The sequence below is a fragment of the Corvus kubaryi genome, unplaced genomic scaffold (assembly GCF_017639235.1).
Source record: "Corvus kubaryi isolate FWS band 111438036 unplaced genomic scaffold, C.kubaryi_AGA036_p1.0 37323, whole genome shotgun sequence".
NCBI lineage: Eukaryota > Metazoa > Chordata > Aves > Passeriformes > Corvidae > Corvus > Corvus kubaryi.
In genome coordinates, this window is record NW_024581102.1 from 424,712 (window position 1) to 447,519 (window position 22,808).

Below are 22,808 nucleotides of genomic sequence, written 5' to 3' on the forward strand. Positions count from 1 at the left end.
CAGCAGCGTGGCCAAACCCTGTCCCCATGGAGGGTGGGAGCTGCCTGCATTCCCAGCCGGCCGCATTCCCAGCCCTGCCTCCCGGCCCCTTCGCTGCTCCTCAGGCACAGGGCCCGTCCCGTGCCATGCCTGCTCCCTGCAGGGCTACGCACCGTGCCTTGCCATGCAGGAGAGCGATTCCCTCCCGGTCAGAGGACAATCCCCCCTGGATTATGACAGGGAAAAGGGGGAGAAAGCCGAGCACGCCCTGCTTGGCTTTTCCATTGGTCAGCCTGGGAAGGATCCATGTTTTGCAGCAGCTCCCACTGAGCAGCCAAATCCTTTTCCTGGTACAAAGATGCGATCGGGATGGCAGCTCCAGTTGCCACCCAGGGGGTTCCCTCGCTGTGCTTTGCCATGGTTTGGCTTTTCCTGCCCCCCAGTCCCCTGTGCCATCCGGCTCCGGAGCACAGCGTGCCCCGGCCCCCCCGAGCAGGTCTGTTCCCCCAGCCCCGCCGAGCTGTTTGAACTCCTCATTCATGGAACGCTGTTTGTTTTCATTCCTCTCTATCCCCCCAGCTGTGGGACCGAGAGCAGGGATCAGGAAACAATAAAATCTTGGTTACCACACAGAATGCCGCCTTTTCCCTGGCTCCTTTCAAAGCCTGACATTTTTGCTTTCATCCGCCATTTCCACAGTTCTGGGGCATGTGCTGCCCCCCCTTTTCCAGCGGGGCCTCACGTGGGGGTCCCGTAACTGTGCTCAAGATGGACCAGATTGTTCCATCACCGCCGCCCACCCCGCGCCCGCTGCTGCGTTCCCAGGACTCCTACGGTTTCAATTCCCATCCCGTTCCACGACCGACTTGGATTACAAAGGCTAAAAGCAAGTGTTATCTTTCAAAATTATTCAAGTTTAGTTTTCAGGCTTCTCATTTGGCACCTCCCTGCCTTTAGCTCATTGCTGGGGTGGCTGGGAAGCTTTCCCCCCGCGCTGGGGGCGAGCGGAGCTGCTGGAGGGGGTGCAGGAGCCAGCCCAGCCCGGGCCGAGCACGAGGCCAGAGCAGAACCTCTCGATGCTGGGAGCATCCAAGCCGGCCACCAGATTTCCCTGTCCCGGGATTTCCCTGCTCTGCAGGGCATCAGCAGGGACACGGGAAGTGCCACGGGTCCAATTTCCCTATCCTTAAAAACACAGCCCGAGGAGTTCATCCAAGCTGAACAGCAGCAGGGCGAGGAGAGTGTCCCCACTCCTGCTGCTCAGACATGGGAGAGAAGCCACCTCCTCGCCAAGAACACATCAAAAGCTTGTATTCATGGAATCAGGGAATGGTTTGGGTTGGAGGGACCTTAAAGGGCATCCAGTGCCACCCCTACCATGGGCAGGGACACCTCCCACTGTCCCAGGCTGCTCCAAGCCCCAATGTCCAGCCTGGTCTTGGGCACTGCCAGGGATCCAGGGGCAGCCACAGCCAGGGCCTGCCCTCCCTCCCAGGGAAGGATTCCTTCCCAAGATCCCATCTAACCCTGGCAGAGGGAAGCCATTCCCCTTGTCCTGGCACGCCAGGCCCCTGTAATATCAGAGGGGCTCCATATCCACGCTGGGTGTGTCCATGCAGGCAGAGGGGTAGCTCTTGCTCCAGCGTTTTTCAGGAGAACTGCAAAAAAACGGAGAAAGCGATGCCAGGAAGTGGTGAGGGTGGAGGAGGAGCTGCACAGCACCCAGCTATGGCAGGAGGGTCAGGCAGGACTTGGGTGACACGTGCCCTGAAACCAGACCTGACTCTGCTGCCATGGGATGAGCCCTTTGGGGCATTATTTCCATGATCGTCTCTTTCCCCATCCATGCTGAGGAGAAGAGCTGCTCGTGGTGGTTCTGGGGCAGGACACAGGTCCTGGGCTGATGGAAACCATCCCATAAAAGAGCTGAGGGGATAAGAACCAGAACTAATGGCCTTTGATCAGAGCCAGCTTTTTAAAAGCCACCGATGGAATTCCCGCTCGGCAGTAAGAGCCCAAGGCCACAAACAGGTTTGCACAGGAAGCTCCGAGCAGGCCGGGGCATGCGGCTCTGCAGAGAGCTGGGCACGGCCCCAGCCGGGGAGCAACGACAGAGCCACAACAAAGAACTACCTCGGTAATCCGGGATGAGCTCTGCTGCCTTTTCACAGCGTGGAAAAAGAGCTCCAGGCTTCTGGGGGCCGGAGGAGACAAAAAGAGACACGTCCAGGAGCCCCCCCTTAAGCAGCGCGACCGAAGGATGAAGGGGCTGGGACAGCCATTGCCAGGGACACACACGGGGACACGCCGGGGCAGCAGGCCTGGGAGCAGCTGAAAGGATGGAGTGTCTGAAAGCATCACTTGTGACCATGAGACAGAGGCGTGAAATCTCCGAGCCAGGACCCAGAGCCGCCAGTCCCTGCTCGGGGAAGGAGCCACCAAGGAACCTCCCCGGGCACCCCGTGGGGAAGCGGCTGCGGAGGGAGAGCGGTGTTTGGGTTTGCTCCCTGAGGGATTTGTCAGCACAGGTCAAAGTTGTGACTTGTGGCTCTACATCGTCATAAAAGCGAGAGGAAGATGGGTTCTGCTGAAAGACAACCTACCGGCTGGAGGATCCAGGAGGAATTCCTCAGGGATCCATCCATTTCATATTCTAATTATGTGCACAAAAATAACCACACTCTAATGACACTTCCTGATGACATAAAGGTTGGGATGAATCATTAATACAGAGGCAGTGCAGAGTCTCACACACGCTCCGGAGGCTCCGGAGGCTGGGCCGGCGTGGGGAGCGCTCACGATCCCAGAGCAGGGGCTGCTGCTGCTGCCAGGGCTCGGGGTGCCCACGGGATGGCAAGAGCTGGCTGCTCCCAGGACCTGGCTGTAATCCCAGATAAGTCACCAGGGCAGCCCAGGCACACTCTGGAGGTACTGCCACGAATCCATCCTCACCCAAAATCTTGGAGGACCCCGTGCAGAACCGGTCCATCCAGAGAGAGGAATTGGAAATGGAAAAGGAGAAATGGAAAAGGGGGGGAGGCACAAACTCTCTTCTCCATCTTAGCAAAAGTAAAACTGTTACTGCTATGAGGGAAAACGCAGGGATGAGAACTTAAAAACTCCGTTGGGTGTCCAAAGTGTTAATCCAAGGAAGAATAAAAACCCCAGAATTGGTGGTTATCAAGCTGGTGCAAACCAATGGTGATGACACTGATGACTGGGAATTGCTTAAAATCCAACTTCTTCCCATTTGGGAAAAGGGAAGAACACGAAGAAAACAGAAGGGTGGTGGCACATCTTCAATAGGTGCTGAGTAGAGGTGAGGCTCCCCCTGTGCCCAGGTGGGAGCCCACCTGCAGAGCTGCCCCAGCCCTGGGGCCAGCAGCACAAGGACGTGGAGCTGCTGCAGAGAGCCCAGAGGAGGCCCCGGAGCTGCTCCAGGGCTGGAGCCCCTCTGCTCTGGAGCCAGGCTGGGAGAGCTGGGGGTGCTCACCTGGAGAAGAGAAGGATCCAGGGAGAGCTCAGAGCCCCTTGCAGGGCCTGAAGGGGCTCCAGGAGAGCTGCAGAGGGACTGGGGACAAGGGCTGGAGGGCCAGGACACAGGGAATGGCTTCCCAGTGCCAGAGGGCAGGGCTGGATGGGATCTTGGGAAGGAATTGTTCCCTGGGAGGGTGGGCAGGCCCTGGCACAGGGTGCCCAGAGCAGCTGGGGCTGCCCCTGGATCCCTGGCAGTGCCCAAGGCCAGGCTGGACATTGGGGCTGGGAACAGCCTGGGACAGTGGGAGGTGTCCCTGCCCATGGCAGGGGTGGCACTGGATGGGATTTGAGGTCCCTTCCCACTCAAACCAGTCTGGGATTCCATGATTCCCCCTTTAGGTGTAGTTCTGAGCTAACCCTGAAGTCCAGGATCTCGAAAGGAATGGATCCATGGGATAAATGATGTGGACAGAGGCTGCCAATGGAATGAGGTACCACAGTAAGAAAAGGAGCCCCCGTTTAAGCACAAGCTCCTGAGTGCAGAGTGAAGCTCAGCACTTCTGGAGGATTTCAGCTCAAGTCGGGTTTGCAAAAGCTCCCCTGGGAACCCTGCAAGTGTTTTGTCACACCAAGTGCACCAGACCCCGCTCAGGATCACCTCCTGCACCTCAGGATGGTGACAAGGATGAAGTCACAGCTGCTGGGGCAACTCATCACCCTCCAGGGAGCATTTCTGACTTCCTGCAGCCCAGAACCTCAGGATCAACACTGTCCTCTGCACAGACTCATTTCCAAAGGCAGCAGGCTGGGGAGCTTGGGCCTAAGAGTCCCTGGCGAGTTGCTTGGAATTTTTTTGGCCTACTGATATCCATTTTTAATAAATCCTGAAGTAACAGGGAAATTCCAGACGGCATACTAGCATTTTATGGGATAATAATAAAAGGGAAAGCAGAATGATTGGGAAGCTCACATCAGTCAAGAACAGGAAAAAGAACAGAAAAGCTGAGAGGAGATTGGAATAGCAAAAAATGACAGGATTGTGAGTGAGGATTGGTACTGGGAGCTTTTGGTGGCTGTGGCAAAGGGAAGTGGAGCCCTAAATCCCAAGGGGGCCAATGGGGAGAGCGGAACACCAGAGCCAAACACTTCAGAGACCACACTGCAACACAGGCACTGAGGAGAAGGTGCTCACGAGGAAGGAAAAGCCAAGCAGAGGCATTAATTAAAGATCTGAGATGCCCTGGGGACATCCCCCTCCTCAAGCACCCGAGGGCACGTTCACAGGATGGGAATGCAGAACACAGAGATGTGCAAGGAGAGGTGCACTCAAACCAGCTGAGGCCAGACATGAACATCCTGCTCTTCAACAACCTGGGATGCAGCAGAGGGAGAAATGGGAATTCAGGCTGATGGCTCCTTGGTACCACCACGTTCTCACAACGGCATCAGGGATATTTCTGGTTCAAATACAGAATGGAATTGTACTGGATTCAAAACATGAATTAACCTGGTGAATTGTCCTTTAAAGAGCATCAGACAGGCTGGTCAAATGGTCACAGAATCCTCGGATAGTTTGGGTTGGAAAAGCCCATCCAGTGCCAGCCCTGCCATGGCAGGGACACCTCCCACTGTCCCAGGCTGCTCCAAGCCCCAATGTCCAGCCTGGCCTTGGGCACTGCCAGGGATCCAGGGGCAGCCCCAGCTGCTCTGGGCACCCTGTGCCAGGGCCTGCCCACCCTCACACTCTGATCTCACATCTCCCATGTCACGGATCCTCCCTCGCCTCATCCTCGGGACAAGGTGGGGCCTCGACCTGAGGGCACCATGGAATCTGCACATGCAACATAAGTGTGACATTTCTGAGATTGGAGAACCTTTGGCATCCAGATGTAACTGTCTTCTGAACACAAAAACACTCCATGAAGAGTGGAGTTCCCAGGCTTGGGGAAGTTTTTATAAAAAAACCCCATTTCCTACTTTTAGAAATCTGCAAATTCTACACAGAATTGGAGAAGCGCATAGAAAGCAGTGGAAGTGGAGCAGTTGTCTTCTGGAGGAATGGAAACGTTTCAGACACTTTAACAAGGCTGCTTTGAGGAAAAACCACCTGATTCATAGAAAGAAAGATGACAAAACTGCACATTATTGTTCCTTTCAAGAGAGAAGAGGCTGCGCACAGTAACACCCAATTACTGCACGATCTGAACTCTCTGAGCTTGCAGCTCCTGTGTTACTCCCCAGAGCTGGAAGGAAGCCACCCAGAACAGAGACTTCTCCGGGCAGGAGGTTGGACAGGGAAAAATCACTGGGGCTGGGAAATCCCTCCCAGAGCATCCAGTCCAAGCTGTACCCGATCCCCACCTGGTCCCCAGCCCGGAGCACTGAGTGCCACGTCCAGGCCTTCCTGGGACACCTCCAGGGATGCTCAGATCTTTAGAGATCCATCCCACCTGCAGGAGGATCATCCAGAGGAGCTGTCCAGAGCCAGCTCAGGAGTGAGGAGGAGCCAGCACAGTCCCTTGCCAGGAGGGCCACGACACGGCTGCACCTTTGGGGTGCTCCTAAAGGGACCCACGGTGGCAACTGGGGGAGGGAGGGAGGGAGGGAGGGAGGGAGGGAAGAGCAATTGTGGTTCCAAACTGAGCCCCCGAGACTGTAGGTTACGGGTTTCGGGGTTCTGGGTCCAGTCGGGACGGCCGGACGTAGACGGATGGAGAGATCTCTATAGGCAGGTCTTGGGACACAGTCGGTTTATTGTAAAGGGCGTGGGTATTGGGGCACTGCTCAGAGCTGCTAGACTCAGCTCTGAGCAGGCCCAAGAGAGTAAGCAGGTGAGAGAGAGAGAGAGGGTGTAAGAGCAAGAGTGGAAGTAAGAGTAGAAGTGGAAGAGAGGAATAGAGAAGAGAGAATCAGAATCAGAATGTCTGAAGTCCTGGTTACAATACAATAAATCATCTTCTGTACTGAATATTCTAATTGTCACTAACCAATCTAATACAAGATACAAATCCTATAGCATTTGCATACAGCCTATAAGAGTCCTTATATTACCATAGAGTGTTACATCTTAACTTCTAAAAACTACTCTTTGGACCCCTTCTGCTGAGCTAGTAGGGTCTGCTCTGACCCTTGGACCAGTTTGCAAGCAGAGGGTATTGTTTCATCAAGAGGGGATTACTTCAGTGGCCATACCATTGTTTTCTAGTTGTTCAGTAACTAAGACCTGGTATTTCAAAAGTGGCTTTCATTTCGATGTTGCCTGTAGTTTTCATATTCCCAAAATCTTTTGTCAGGCAATCATATTTCCAAGGTTTTCCTGTTCCATCTTCCCCAACACGAGACTCCACTGACGTGTGCAGAGGAAAAAAGGTGTGGAGTCATCCTGGGGGAGAGTGGTGTGGGGTGGTGATGGAAACAACCGCTAACTGCGCCTGAGGATTAATCATTAATTAATGATGCGGCTTCAGCTGCTGAGAGGGGAGAAAGCCCTGCCTGGATTTACAGGGTTGCTCATCTGTTGTTCAAAGCCGGGGCTGATGCGGCAGGGAGGAAGTGTGGAAGCGACTCGGTGCTCCAGGGTTCTGCAGGACCTCCAGAACCGCAGCTCGAGGCTTGAGGCGGTCGGGAAGCAGGCGAGGAGGGAGCCAGGGAAGACAGAATGTGGGCGAGGACAGAAAACTCGGGAAAATATTTAAATTCCTCATGGCTTCCATCATTTCCTGGAACACTTTCCCAATATTTTATGCAGTCCTCAAGGACTCTGGAGACCGTGCTTGGGAAGTTGTGTGCTGGAGATGAACGCTGCCAAGGCAGGTGTTGCTCTAGCCCAGCCTGGTGCCAGAACAGCCATTCCTGTGCCGTGCCATGGAACTCTGGCTGCTCACGGTGTCCCGGGACTGGCCGGGGACAGGGGCTCGCAGGCACGAGCACGGAGCACACAAAGGCTCCACGAAATGCCACTTGCAGGGCAGGGAGATGAGGGCTCCGCTGGCACAGGCACCAGGAGCTGCACAGGGAAGGGAACGGCAGCGCCCGCTCGGGCCCCCGGAGTCAGGACACAGAATAACAGAGTGTGATCACCCCCTTCCTCAGCTGAAACCATGATCAGGCCTCAAATCCTCTCTTCTGGGGCTCTGTGGGAGGCTTTAAGGAATGAAAACTGCAGGGAGTGAGCTCTGGTGCAGCAGCCACAGAGGGTCTGGGGCTCAGGTATTGCCGTCGGGGTCTGGAGATGGCTGCCAGAGGCACAGAACGATCCCAGGATGGTTTGGTGGGAAGGGACCTTAAATCCCACCCAGTGCCACCCCCTGCCACGGGCAGGGACACCTCCCACTGTCCCAGGCTGCTCCCAGCCCCAGTGTCCAGCCTGGCCTTGGGCACTGCCAGGGATCCAGGGGCAGCCCCAGCTGCTCTGGGCACCCTGTGCCAGGGCCTCCCTCCCCAGTGCTGGTGACACTGGTGGCTTCCTGGCTGTGAGTGCCCGCTGCTGGCTCATGTCCAGCTTTCCAGCCCCCAGGAGAGGGATGACCACCAGCCTGACCAGCCTCCCTCAGCAGCTGGGAGCACAGGCTGTGTTCCTCGAGAGGCACTGGCATCATCACTGCGAGAAACGTGGGCATTCCCACCTTTGGTCCCAACTGATGGCTCCAGTGTTTGTGCTGGGTCTGAAGATGGACACTGCCCCTTCTCACCCACCCTGAGCCCCTCCCAGAATAAAGACCTAAATCCACACTCCAGGGTGTTTTCAGTTGTGCAAATGGGCACAGAAGGCAAAACGTTCCTCCCTCTTCCAGCTGAAACGGCTCAGACGTGGAATGGATTCGTCCTGGGTGCTCTTCTCCCTGGCCAAGGAGAATCAGTGAGGAGCAGCCTGCTCTCCTCCAAGACATGGCCAGGGAAGGGGCTGCACTGGGACTGCATGGGGGGTGAAGGGCCTGGCAAGTGCCAGATCCGTGTCAGTCCCGAGCTCTGCAATGCCCCAACCCCCGGGAACATCCTGGACACTCCAGCAGGACACAAGGGAAGGACAGAAGGAAACCTCTCTGGCCATAACGTCTCTCAGGAAACATTGCTTTCATGAGGATAAAATGACAGACAGTGAAGGAGGCAAAGGCCCCGTGGTGGGTCCTGGGCAGCACCACTGAACCCAGGGGCCTCGCTCTGCTGCTCCAGTCTCCGTCTCCTTCCAAACGAGGGACCCCTGCTCGGTGCTGGGATGTTCATCCACAGCTGACAGGCACGGCCAAAGCACTAAAAATAGGTCTTTAGGAAGATGGATCACTCCCCAGCCACGGCCTGGCGTGATAAATACAGTCCTAACAGGATCAAGAAATGTGGATTTTGCTCTCAGTAAACTTAAACCTAACCTGAATGATAGAACATGTGCACGGTTTGATTCCTGTACCTACAAATTTTCTCTGAATAAAGTGGTTAAAACAGATTAAATGAGAAATGAGGAGTTTGATGAGCAGGGCACGGCACAACGAGGAGCACAGCTGAAGGAAAGCATCTCTCACTGCTCATGTAAAACCACTAGTTTCTGCAGAACTGATCAAAATCCACTTTTTAAACCCTTTTCAGGGAGACTGTAAATAAATATTAATTTTGGGGACTGAGAAGGACGGATGACATTTGTGGCTCTTTGGTAGATCTGTCTGTGCTTCAGGCACCGAACAAGCGCTCGCAGCACCCTTGACTCTCACTTCCAGCTCTCGGAGCCACGGGCTCACCCGTTTCCGTAGGTGAGGAGCAGCAGCTGGGGCCTAGCAACGTTCCCTGCTCTTCCCAAGTGCTACCTATAAAGCTCAAGGATTTGTCATCCTTTTTTTGGCATCCTTGGCTGTCAGCAGCAGCAGCACGAGCTGCAGGGGAGCTGCCTGCGAGGCTCGTCACGCACGGGCGCTGCAAACCCCTCACAAATGAACATCCTCGGGAGTCATCCCCAGTCACTGCTCGGTGTTTGCCTCCACAGGCAGGGCCTACACACGGAGCAGCAAAACGCAAGGAGATGACACAGACAGGCAGCAGAGCTGCCTCGTCACGGTACAAACCTCACCCTCCTCCTCCTCCGCCTCCTCCTCCTCCCTGCTCAGCACTACCAGTGATGCTCAGAGCTCTGTACACACCCAGGGCAGGCAGCATTCCCAGAGGAATGCCAGGATCACTGAGGCTGGGAAAGCCCTGCAGGACCATCCAGTCCAAGCTGTGCCCGATGCCCACCTCATCCCCAGCCCAGAGCACTGAGTGCCACTTCCAGCCCTTCCTTGGACACCTCCAGGGATGGGCACTCCAAACCTTCCTGGGCAGCCCCTGCCAAGGCCTGAGCACCCTTTCCATGCAGAAATTCCTCCTGGTGTCCAAGAAGAAGAAGAGAGGACGGTATTTACCCTCCAGCAGTGCCACGCTGCAGGCTGCCCTTTGGGGTGGGGGTTTTGGCACTGCTGGGGAGGAACCTTCTCTGGTCCCCAGGACTGGGGGTGACCCTGGGCTCCCCCTGCCCCTTGGCTCCAACACCACTCCCAGCACTCCTTTTGCCAGCTGTGGGCTTGGAAAAGGAGTGATGGGAATGATGTTCATGGGGTTCAGCAGCCCTGGTGAGGGCAGGACGAGCCCCAGCTCCCTTCCCTGGAGCACAGGGCAGCGTGAATCCCACGAGCACATCTTCGCACTCCCACCAAAGATCAGCAGATCTTTAGTAAGAGGTGGAAGGTTTACCAGAGTTAAGAGGAGCCTGAGGAAGCAGGATCCACAGGATGGACAGGAGAAGGGCCAGCTGGCACCTGGCTTGGGCTGGAAGAGCTGCTCTCCCAGTTTGCTGTGCCCCACGCCAAGGATCCCCCGCCCGGGCAGCGGTCCTGGGCTGCTCCATGGCCCCACAGCTGCTGCAGGCATGTTTTCAAAAGGCAGCTCCTCGTGTCCCAGCACAGCTCCTTTGATCTCTGGGAGGAGTGGCTCTCCAGCTAATTCAGAACACACGGACACGGAGCGTGACGCACGCCTGGAGCCCCTCCTGGTGTGTTGGGGTCTGTCCGTGGGCTGCAGAGAGCCCCCAGAGGAGGGGGGAGCTCTGAAAGGCCTCATCCTGTCCCTGCCAGAGCTCCCACGGAGCAGCCCGTGGCCCCCCTGCCCCTCTCGGGGCCGTTTTCCGATGGAAACCCCCTGTGGATCACTCAGCTGCTCCCACGAGGTGCGGCTGCACCTCCCCACGTCCCACGCACGGAGCTCAGGCTCGGACCGGGGAAGTTTTCAGTGCTGTGATTCGGGGAGGAGATTTTGGTGATTGAGAGCACACAAGGCCCTGCAGACTCCGCTCCCTGTGACGACAATGTGACCTATTCCTCATTTTTTCCATAGGAAAGTGAGAACAGGACACTTCACCTCTGAGCTGGAGACAGAAGAACCACAGCAAACACCACTGAACCTGAGACTCGGACACTTTTTTTGGATTAAGCATCAGAAAAGAAAGGTTTTTCTTCTTTGAAAGAAAAAAAAGCAGCTGGGGATAAAACCTGTGGTTTAGCTCCCCTCACAGCAACAGGCACTGCTGTTTGGGGCCAGGTTATGGAATCCTGGAATGGTTTGGGATGGAAGGGACCTCAGAGCCCACCCAGTGCCACCCCTGCCATGGGCAGGGACACCTCCCACTGTCCCAGGCTGCTCCCAGCCCCAGTGTCCAGCCTGGCCTTGGGCACTGCCAGGGATCCAGGGGCAGCCCCAGCTGCTCTGGGAATTCCATTCCAGCCCCTCCCCACCCTCCCAGGGAAGAATTTCTTGCCGATATCTAACCTAGATCTCCCCTCTTTCAGTTTGAGGCCATTCCCCTGGTCCTGCCACTCCAGTTGCTGGTGACCAGTCCCTCTGGATTTACTGTCAGCCTCTCAGGCACTGGAAGGGGCTGTGAGGTCCCCACACAACCTCCTCCTCTCCTGAGCAGCCCCAGCTCTGCCAGCCTGAAGTTCCTGCAGGAAGCATCCCTTGAGCCATGGAGGACCAGGAGATGCCCAGGAGTGTTCAGTGCCAAGGGCAGAGCAGGGAAGTGTCCTGGACTCCCCTGTCTGGTGGTTCCCAAAGCCAGCACCGTCCCCAGCAGCACACGGACTGACGCTCCCTGCTGGGATCTGGGATTTTGCCTCTGGACCATCAGCCACGGCCGAGCCATGCTGGTTCCAGCAGGGGTGTCAGGCACGGGGCTCACACATCCCCCCAGTGAACACCAGCTCCCTAAAGACCCACACTGCTCCCCTCATTCCCTTTTCCAGGGAAGCCCAACCCCACAGCACAGATGTTCTACCATCACTCCATGCTGCTCGTGGCCCCAGAAATGTCTCCTGCTGTCTGAGCAGCGTTGGGAGCTCCCGTGACCCTGGGTGCCACCTCGGGCCTTCAGGAGGAGGAGAATCCCCGGGGACACAGAGGAACGTGGGCAATTGTCTGTGAGCAATGGGCTTCCCAGGGCAGCCACACATCCAGGAGGGAGGTGGGGATGGGACAAGGATCTGCCACCCTGGCAGACAGGCTGGGCTCCATCTCCAATGTGGGTGGCCTGAAGGCCAGCACAGCAGCGTGGCTGGACACCCCCCACAGCATCCCACCTCCTCGGGGGCTCATGGACCATGACCAGGCTGCACCTTTAGAGCCCCTAAAATTCACGGATTATCCCAATAACCTTCAGTCTCCTCCTGCTTCTTAGGGCAGCACAGAGCTGGGAGAGACCTTGTGGGCATCAAGCCTGATCTCCTTGTGTCACGGACACCCACATCAAGTCATTGTGCCCTATCCCACCAAGAGCTTCCCTGGAGGGAGGCTGGACAGGAATTCCTGGCTGGGAGGGTGGGCAGGCCCTGGCACAGGGTGCCCAAAGCAGCTGGGGCTGCCCCTGGATCCCTGGCAGTGCCCAAGGCCAGGCTGGACATTGGGGCTGGGAGCAGCCTGGGACAGTGGGAGGTGTCCCTGCCATGGCAGGGATGGCACTGGATGGGCTTTGGGGTCCTTTCCCACCCAAACCAGTCTGTGATCCCACGATCCTGGTCAGGATGCGCAGCCTGACACGTGTGAGTGCCCGGCATCATCACAGCACAGCCCCACGTACAGGGTGCAGATCTCCGGGAATTCTGTGCTTGAGTTAATCTGATGGGCTTGTTAATGCCGTCAGAAACGCAGGATTAAGCTGCCAACGATCTGGAGAACGGAGGCTGCTGGAAGCAAACCTGTGCTGTGTCCAAATGAGCCCCACGGTGGGGAGGGGCAGTGGTGGGGAGGGGCAGTGCTGACGGTGCTTTTCCAGGCCCAGGAATTCCAATCTTTTTCAAAGCACCTCCCTCACCTCCACTTGGTAAAATTCAACAGAGAAAGGGTCGGAGAAAAGAAAACTAATGTTCACCTGAGCATAGAATCAGGTGAATGGTTTGGTGGGAAGGAACCTCAAAGCCCATCCAGTGCCACCCCTGCCATGGGCAGGGACACCTCCCACTGTCCCAGGCTGCTCCAAGCCCCAATGTCCAGCCTGGCCTGGGATACTTCCCCTAAACTACATCAGTTAAAATACCGAGATTTTCTATTTCTCTGCTGCTTTAATTCTTTGTGGATTTAAGGGCATCTGCTTCAGGCTGGCGGAACTGGAGGGGTATTTACAGCAGTAAATCACGGCTAAATCACAAATACAATACGAGCACTTCTCTGTAAACCCAATTTGGATTACACGACGATTCTGGTTGTTAGAACAACTTTCATTTCGCTTTGATAAATAAAAAACCCCAAGAGGTTTCAGGCTGAAAGCATCACGCGAGGCCAAAGCTGCAGCTGGGACTGATATTCCATACAGTCAGGCCTTAGGTAGGACTGTTTGGAGGCAGCACTGTGGATAAATTGATTCCAGGTACAGTTTTTCCCCTCGTAGCGCCGTGCAGTGTTTACGCCGGCGTTGGGCGACGTGCGGCGCTGTCATTTCCCGGCAGCACGCTGTGAATCGGTGCTGTCGCAGTGCAGTGGCCACCAAGCACAGGGGGAAGCGATCTCTGTCGTGGCTGACACCACATCTGAGCCAGCCACATCCAACCCCATCGTTCCCAAGGCCTCAAATCCAGAATATTTCTGTAATGCCAAACAGCACCAGGCCTGTATTTTCTAAGCGTCTTTATCTTGCTTCTAGCCTGCTTCAAATCAGCTACAGCTACAAAAAAGCAAAAAAAATCCCACAGTTAAAAGGTTTTACTCTTCCAGCAGAGCCATAATTGGTCCCATTTGTCAAGGAGATCCTTGGCCAGAGAGGAGACGCCCAAACACCTTCAGCCAACATACGAGCAAGGGGCACAGAGATCTCCTCTCTCTGCCACGCCTGGGATGTCTTCGAAGGATAATCGAACAGTAATTGGGAACAATTCCTTCCTGGAAAGGGCTGTCCAGCCCTGGCACAGCTGCCCAGGGCAGGGGTGGAGTCCCATCCCTGCAGGGATTTCAAAGCCCCGTGGATGTGGCACCTGGGGACACGGGGCAGTGGTGGCTGTGGCAGTGCTGAGGATGGTTGGGCTCAGTGGTCTCACAGGGCTTTTCCACCCTCTGGGATTGTGTGATTCCATGAATCAGCCCCAGTGTGACAACAGCAAGGCAGAGACCAAGATGCAAATCCTCTTGCAGGTGTCAAAGGCCCTTCCAACCCTGTCCCACCAGCACCAGCTCCCTGGGGACACGGCTCAGACCCTGGGGACATGAACACCCCAATGGGTCTGAGCCTGAACCACAGATCCATGGAATGGTTTGGGCTGGGAGGGACCTCAAAGCCCATCCAGTGCCACCCCTGCCATGGGCAGGGACACCTCCCACTGTCCCAGGTGGCTCCAAGCCCCAATGTCCAGCCTGGCCTTGGGCACTGCCAGGGATCCAGGGGCAGCCCCAGCTGCTCTGGGCACCCTGTGCCAGGGCCTGCTCACCCTCCCAGGGAACAATTCTTTTGCAATAGCTAATCCAAATTTCCCCTCTTTCAGTTTGAGCCCATTGCTCCTTGCCCCTATCATTACAGCCCCCGAGGAAAGGTCCTTCTCCATCTCCCTTCAGGTCCTGGAAGGTGCTGTGAGGTCTCCACAGAACCTTTTCTCCTCCAGCTGAGCAGCCCCCACATTTCCAGCGCATCATGTTGGCAGTCACAGGGCCGTGTCTCCCTGTAGCTCTTCCCTCTGCTCCAAGCCCGAGTGCAAAAGTGTATTTGTGGGCTGGGGAGGTAAAGAACAAACTGGAGGGGGGCCAAGAGCGCCGAAGAAACCACCGACTTCAAGAAGACAGAAGTTTACAGCGCAGTTAGTAAAGGAGTGATTTATGCTCAACAGCATCGTTTGGTCGTGTCAGGCCATACCTAAACCCTGGTGCTGCACAGAACATGCTTTAACAAGATGTTCCAGGGCTCCCTTTGAAAAAGACAACCCTTGTAAAGAGACGAGGTGGAAAAAGGGATCGTTCCCAACAGAGGAAAGGGCCAAACCGGAGCAATAAAGTCTGTGCAACAGATGATGAACGGAGCCCCAAATTGCTGCCATCTGTTAGCAACCTTTGCCCAGTGAAATGGATTTCATGTGAGGTCAAGAAATCCCAAACTGCCATTTCCTCATTACTATTAATAAGGGCCAGGTGCCACATAAAGCAACAGTGGATCCAGATGTCCTTCACGTGGCTTTGATTACCCTTCCAGGCTGGATAATGATCCCAGGGAAAGTATTGCAGATGCACCCAGAGAAACACGGTTAATATTAATTCCTCTGCAATTGAGTTACTGGGCATTAGGAGCATTATTCACCCCCAGCCCACGGGGTGGGGGCAGGTCAGCTCCACAGATGTTCTCCTGCCAGGAGCGCCGTGGGACGGAGATCTGCCGAGGCAATGTTGGCTTCTGCCGGATTTTCCGTGACTGTGGATGGAAGGATTTTTGTGAACAACTTCTGAATTCCACAAAAAGAGAGGTTTTTGTGGACACCTCATCCCTGGCAGTGTCCCAGGCCAGGTTGGATGGAGCTTGGAGCAGCCTGGGAGAGTGGAAGGTGTCCCTGCCCATGGCAGGGGGTGGAATGGGGTGGGATTTAAGGTCCCTTCCCACCCAAACCATCCTGTGACTCTGCAAGCAACCCCTTCTCCAGGTGACAGCCAAGACACCAGCAAAGGCTCTCACTTCAGTTTCATCAACACCTTGGTGGATGTTCCTGAGCACCTAAAAAAGGATCAGCTTTCCCTGTCTCTGAAACGGACACAATTCCACACTGAGCAACGGGAAAACGTTCAGTTCTGGGGTTTGGCTGAGATTAAAACGCGATGGAAAAGCTGCTGGATCCGCTCTTTGTGGCACCAGTCAGGTGCATTTGGGTGCCAAGCTGGTGCTTCAGGCCAGCAGAAGGATCGGAAGTGCAGGGAACGGAGCGTGTGCTGGATCGCATCCGAAGGAGGAGCACGCGCTGCCTGCGCTTCCCCCGGCTCGGTTACGTGCTGGAGCACTTGACTGCAGAGTGAGGAAAGCATTGTTTCAGAAGAGTCAGCATGGCTACGAAATTCAGCAGGGAAGCAATAAATATTTCACATCCTGGACTCCACAAGGACGATTGTTTAACCACTTACAGCCCAGGCCCAAAGAAAATACGTCGGAGGAGATTATTCCAGGATTCTGTCGTGGGTCCTGCCAAACTCATCAGCAGCATCACATTTCCCAGGGACTAAACAAACACCAAGGAAAATCAGATCTTGCCAAAACAAATGCAAATCCTTGTAGAACATCTCTCCAGTCATCGCAGCGATCTCCCCACAACGGAAACACAACTGCCACAGGCTCGGGAATATCTGTCCCCAAAAGTGGCAACAAATGGCTCCGTGGAAACGTTGATGGGAAATGAAAAATGCCACCAACACATCACAGCAAATCCTCAGGAACAGGGGACAAAGGGTGGAAACACCCACGGAGTGGGAGAGTATCTTCAGTAAAAATCCCACTGATCTTGTCAAAGAGATCTTTAACAGGGATTGATCAAATCTCCAAGGCCAAGCTGGACATTGGGGCTGGGAGCAGCCTGGGACAGTGGGAGGTGTCCCTGCCCATGGCAGGGGTGGCACTGGATGGGCTTTGAGGTCCCTTCCCACCCAAACCACTCTGGGATTTGCTGATTCCTACAAGATGAACCTAAGCAGTGAATTCATGGTTCTAAATATTCAGTAACTCTGCAGGGACGCTGCTTGTCAGCCTTTGGAACATTCCTGCTGCTCTGGGACGTTCCTGCTGCTCTGGGACGTTCCTGCTGCTCTGGGATGTTCCTGCTGCTCTGGGACGTTCCTGCTGCTCTGGGATGTTCCCCCTGCTCCGCTCTGACACAAACCATCCTCTCCTCTCATGGCTCCAAAGGGTCTGGGCCTGCTGTGCCCCTGCTCTCACACCCTCCCTGTCCCACCAGTGCTCATCCCTATTTCCTGCCAAGGAGCTTTAATGGCTGACACAAAATCAGCAGCCTTGGGAACTGCATCCAGCCCCTTCCAGGCTGGACCAGCATCTCCCAAAGACCTGGGCGGGTCAGTGCTGCAGCAGCCACAGGAGCTCCGGGCTCCAGCCCCTTCCCAGGAATGCTGGGTTTGAGCAGGACGATGCCAGGGCTCTGCTGTGCCCCTCACAGCCCTCCTGGCACAGGAGGGGAATGCTTCAGGCCAGCTTTGCTGCTCCTTGTGACACTGAGCCCTGGGCAGGCCACGAGCAGAGCTGGGGATTTGGAAGTGCTGTGGAATGGTTGAGAAGCTGAACTTCCCCTGAGGGGGCTGCTGGATAAAGCTGTTGTTGGTACCCCCCGGCCCCAGCCCCTGCTCAGAGCCCTCCCAGACCCTGCTCCGACTCCGTGGCCCCTGGGCTCACCCGCCTGTGGCTTGTCCTGGTCACAGACGTGGGGACAGCTCAGCCCTGGGCTCAGCTCCAGAGCTGCTCCCAGGCACCTCCACATCCCAGGTCAGGTCGGGCCTGAACACACGATGGCCTTGGATGCTGAGGGCTGCTTTGGCACGGTGTGGAATCACAGGAGGGTGGAATGGTTGGGGTTGGAAAGGGCCTCAAAGCCCATCCAGTGCCACCCCTGCCATGGGCAGGGACACCTCCCACTGTCCCAGGCTGCTCCCAGCCCCAGTGTCCAGCCTGGCCTTGGGCACTGCCAGGGATCCAGGGGCAGCCCCAGCTGCTCTGGGCACCCTGTGCCAGGGCCTGCCCACCCTCCCAGGGAACAATTCCTCCCCAGTATCCCATCCAGCCCTGCCCTCTGGCACTGGGAAGCCATTCCCTGTGTCCTGTCCCTCCAGCCCTTGTCCCCAGTCCCTCTGCAGCTCTCCTGGAGCCCCTTTAGGCCCTGCAAGGGGCTCTAAAGGTGCTAAAGGAGTCCCTGGCCTCCCTGGGGACCTGCATTGGGGAGGCGGGCACGGTGCTGGGGCATGAGGCTGCCCTGTGTCACCCTGCCATGGCACGTCCTGGGCTCGGTGCTGCCCGGGGCACCCAGGGCCCGCTGCTGAAACAAGGGAGAACTGCCTGTGTTTAACCAAACATCCTGGAGACCCCCTCAACAGGCACCACGGGATGCACCATGCACAGCTTCCACATATTCCCGACCCAGAATCCCAGGAGATTCTGAAGGATTTCCAAGTCCTCTCCGGCAAGGGCTCCTCATACGGGGAATACACTGACCACAGCCACGAGCCCTCGGGGCTCCTGGAGCCCCCTGAGCCCGTGTGGCACATCACCAGCCTGACAAGTGTCCCCACTAAACCCACAGGAACTGCACGTCCTGCTGGAAGCCCTCTCACACCGCTCCGTTTCCCACAACGCGCCTTAGAACACAAAGGTACAAAAACAAACAGAAACCTCCAGAGGGTGAAAGTGGAACCATTTCCAAGCAGCCCCTGACAGGGGACCTGGTTAGAAAATGGAGCCCACCCCATCAGCGGGGTTTGAAGGACCCTCCCAAGGGGATTTCCCCCAGTCCAGGCAGGCAGAGCCTGTGCCTGGAGCTTTGTTCCTCCGGGCAGCGGCTCCAGAGCTGCGACTTGGACTTGGCAGCTGTGACTCGCAGCGAAGGCAGGGCTCAGAAGGCAAGAAAGTGAACAAACTCCTGCCTGTTTGTAGCTGTGGGATCCAAGCCGTGATTAAGGGCCGAGGAATGTGATTCAGGGAAGGCATGAATGGAGCGGACGGGCAGAGGCCGCTCTGCCTGCTGGCTGTTCCCTCTGCGTGGGCCCAGGAGAAACCACCCGGCTCTGACAGCTCTCCCCAGCCTGGAAAACCCCTCTGCTCACCACAGAGCAGGGCTCAACCCATCCAGGCGCTCTCTGCTTCCCAGCCTGGGTGTGATAACGCTCCCTCCCTCCCTCCCTGTGTGCTTGGGAACTGGGAACGGGGCACAAGAGCCCCTCTGCACCAACAGGGACCCCACCCCAGTCGAGCATCCCAGAATGGTTTGGGCTGGAAGGGACCTTAAAGATCATCCAGTGCCACCCCTGCCATGGGCAGGGACACCTCCCACTGTGCCAGGCTGCTCCCAGCCCCAATGTCCAGCCTGGCCTTGGGCACTGCCAGGGATCCAGGGGCAGCCCCAGCTGCTCTGGGCACCCTGTGCCAGGGCCTGCCCACCCTCCCAGGGAACAATTCCTTCCCAATATCCCATCCAGCCCTGCCCTCTGGCACTGGGAAGCCATTCCCTGTGTCCTGTCCCTCCATGCCTTGTCCCCAGTCCCTCTCCAAATCCTCTTAGCTCTGCCCACCGAGCTTGGCACAGATGGCAGAAGGGGCTGGGCACGGCTCCCCGAGCCCAGAGAAATCCCTCAGTGCTCCAGGAGTGAGGGGAGAGGGGGATTCTTTCCCTCCAGATGGACACCAGGTCTCCTGCAGGCACCACCTCCACCCCACTGCTCCAGGAATCCCCACGGTGCAGGGATTTGTCTCTTACCTGACTCAGCCACCCCAGGACAGTGGAGATCCTCCAGAGCAAACCCTCCCAGACGGGAATCCTGACATGGATCCATGGCTGTTCCTGCCAAGCCTCCTCCTCACACCCCAAACTCAGCAAACTCATCCCAAACTCTGCCAGGGGCAGTGCTGCCAGCTAAGGAAGGGGGTGAGGTGCTCATCCCTCTGATGGCAGCACAGGCCCAGCCCTCCCTTCAGAACCTCTGCTGATGGATAAACTCCAGTGCCACGCAGAGCTGCATCCCTACAGCCCTGAGGCTCACGGGCTCCTTTGGGAGCCCTTCTAGGTTTGATCCAGGCACCCTGGGATAGTGGCAGTGTCCCTGCCCATGGCAGGAGAGGAACTGGATGGGTTTTCAGGTCCCTTCCCCCCCACACCGCTCTAGGGTTCGATGGTGCCTCCAGGAGAGCCACGGACGTGGCACTGAGTGGAGCAGCTGCCCCAAGCCCATCCCAGAGCTCTGTCTGTCCCCATCCCTGGGCTGAACCGGACACAGGAGCGTTGCTGGCGCTGGAACAAGGCCATTGGCAGGGCCCAGGTGTGGGATGCTCGCTGCTGTGACACAGCTCAGGGCACACCGTTCCCAACACAGCTCTGGGAGGCTGAGGAGTCACAGAATCCCAGAATCCCTGAGGCTGGAAAAGCCCTCCCAGAGCATCCAGTCCAAGCTGTGCCTGATGTCGACCTTGTCCCCAGCCCAGGGTACTGAGTGCCACCTCCAGCCCTTCCTGGGACACCCCCAGGGATGGGAACTCCACCTCTGGTCCTTTGGATGCAGAACTGAGCAGCAGTCTCAGATTCCCATATGGACACGAGGCTCCTTCAGGTGGCACAGGGCTCTGGGAAGTTGGGAATTCCCCACTCACAGGGCTCATCAGGGTGGTTGCCCAGGCCCAGCATTGCTGTAGCCATGGCTGAGGTGGTTCAGCTCATTAAGGGAATGTGCCCTGGCACTGCTGGGAAGTCTCTAAACAGCCAGTCTGAACCATGGGAGGAAACTGGGAGCTCCTGACTCCCTCTCCATGGGGTTGAGGAGAAACCCTCCCACGGATCCACAGCTTCACAGGGCTTGCTGGGTGAGCACACATCCACTTCTTCTGCTGGGTAACTCAACCCCGTGATTCCTGAGCCCCTCTGCTCTGCTGTTCCCATGGCTCCCACCACCTCCTGAGGGAAGAGATTCCACTCCAGTGTTCCAGCCCCTCAGCTGGAAGCTGTTTCTGGGCCTGTTCGGCATTAGGGCCGTTCTCTGCCGCTGGAGCTCCTGACGCTGCTCTGGGTTTGTTGTAGGGATTGTAGGACACGCCAAGGACACCATCCCTGTGATGCACATCCTCGGGAATCCCTGCAACGTTCCTCTGGATGCTGAGCAGCTCCTACGGCTGTTCCTTCGACTACAAAACAAAGGGGGTTTAATATTTAGCAGATTATCCAAGCTTCTCACCAGCTGTGACATGGAAAGGGTCCTGGTGTAAATTAGGATTTTACTAGCTGGGACACAACAATCCCAGCAGTGGTGGGGAACAGCGTGGTGGGCCACGAGCACCACGTGGCTCCAGACTCCGTCACTGCAATGACATCTCCACACAAGGCTCTGCTCCTCCAGCGCGTGCCCAGGACTGGCCCCTGAGCCCGGGACAGAAACTGCCCAAGCCTTGATGGAAGATCAGCTCTGAACACGGGGCACAGAGGTGACTGGACTTCCCTGTAAGGGCCAGGATCAGAACCAGTGCCTCTCTCCGGATGGAAGTTCCTTATGACTTGCCACGAACGCCTGACCGAGGCAGAAAGGGACCTGCAGCCGCAGGCAGAGGAAGATCACAGATTCCCCAAGTGGATGCCATTGCTGCTCTTGATGTGCTGCTGCTCCAAACCCACGACTGCTCTGCTTTATTTGCCTTCATCCTTCACAGAAGCTCCTGCTGCCCCCACACAGCCAGCCCCCCTCGCCAGGGGCTGAGAGGATCCCCAGCTCCCTCAGACACCTGGGCCTTCTCTTCCCCGGCACCCAGAGCTGCCCCACACTCGCCCTCATACAAGGCCAGGCTGGACACTGGGGCTTGGAACAACCTGGGACAGTGGGAGGTGTCCCTGCCCAGGGCTGGGGATGGAACCAGATGAGCCTGAAGGTCCTTCCCAACCCCACAGTCTGGGGTTTGATGCTTCCACGGCGATGGACAAAGCCCCAGCAGCCTGTTCTGGGCACGGGAGATGGTCTGAGTGCTCTCCAGAGCTGCCTTCCCACCCAGCCAGGCTGGGACTTGCGTGTGTTTCTCAGCCAAGCGGGGCAGCCCATCCTGGGACTTCCAACCTTTCCAGGCTGCACCGTCACAGCCGAGGGGAGAAGGTCACTCAGGCCACTCCAGGCCATGCAAAGGAAGGACGCAAAGTTTCAATTCCTACAGCCCAGCAAGGTGTCCCTTGGTTGGTCAAAATCTGCCTTTCTTGAGCTTTAAATCAGTTTTGGCTCCTTCATTCCTGATTCCAAAGGAATGGGCCTGTATGGAATGTCACTGTGCTGACATTATTCTTTTGGCTCATTATCCTCCTCCTGACACAGCGTTCCAGGGAAAAAAGGGATGTAAAACTGGTCAACTCCTTCCCTGATCTCATATTAACCCTTTTTCTATGTCCATAACCCAGATGAAAGCACAGCACAGGAAAATCGAGCTAATACACAGCATGGCCTTTCCCTGCAGAGGATTATTGCTGGGAATGGAGCTGGGTAGGAGAAGGACACGCAGCACGGCATTCCACTGGCACTGTCAGAAGCTGCAGAACAGGGATGGCCGTGTCTTGGGTGTTCTCCTTCCCCCAGGACATTCCTTGAAGCTCCTGCCACGTGCTGCAGCTTGGTCCCTTCCATAAACCAAATCCCTCCTGCCAGGTTCCTCAGCAAACCCAGGGAGAGGTTTGGATTGGACAGGTGGACAAATTCTTCCCCGTGAGGGGGGTGAGGCACTGAACAGGCGTCCCAGAGCAGCTGGGGCTGCCCCTGGATCCCTGGCAGTGCCCAAGGCCAGGCTGGACAGGGCTTGGAGCAGCCTGGGGCAGGGGAAGGTGTCCCTGCCCATGGATTCGGAGTGGAACAGGATGAGGTTTAAGGCCCCTTCCCACCCAAACCATTCCAGGATTCCACGATCACCTGATGATGAACAGGGCTCCAAGGGAAGGTGCCCACTCACCACCACCTCAAACTGTGACAGAACAGCACCAAAAGCCCCTCCAGGAGTCACCAAACGCCAGTTTCAGCACATGTAGAACTGAAGTGTTCTCAGCAATAGCTGCTACCCCAAAATGTGTACTTCCCTACAAAAAACAAGTCCCCAGGATTTCCAGCCACCGTATCCAGTATCCAGTTACGCCCGTGAGAAACAACACATGAAATCCCCGACG

At 56.6% G+C, this 22,808-nt stretch overlaps 1 protein-coding gene across 1 annotated transcript in view; it reads right to left on the reverse strand.

Moving 5' to 3' along the window:
• Positions 1 to 22,808, reverse strand: part of LOC121665384 (dystrobrevin beta-like) — a 72,548-nt gene that overhangs the window by 15,990 nt on the left and 33,750 nt on the right. The window lies entirely within an intron of this gene.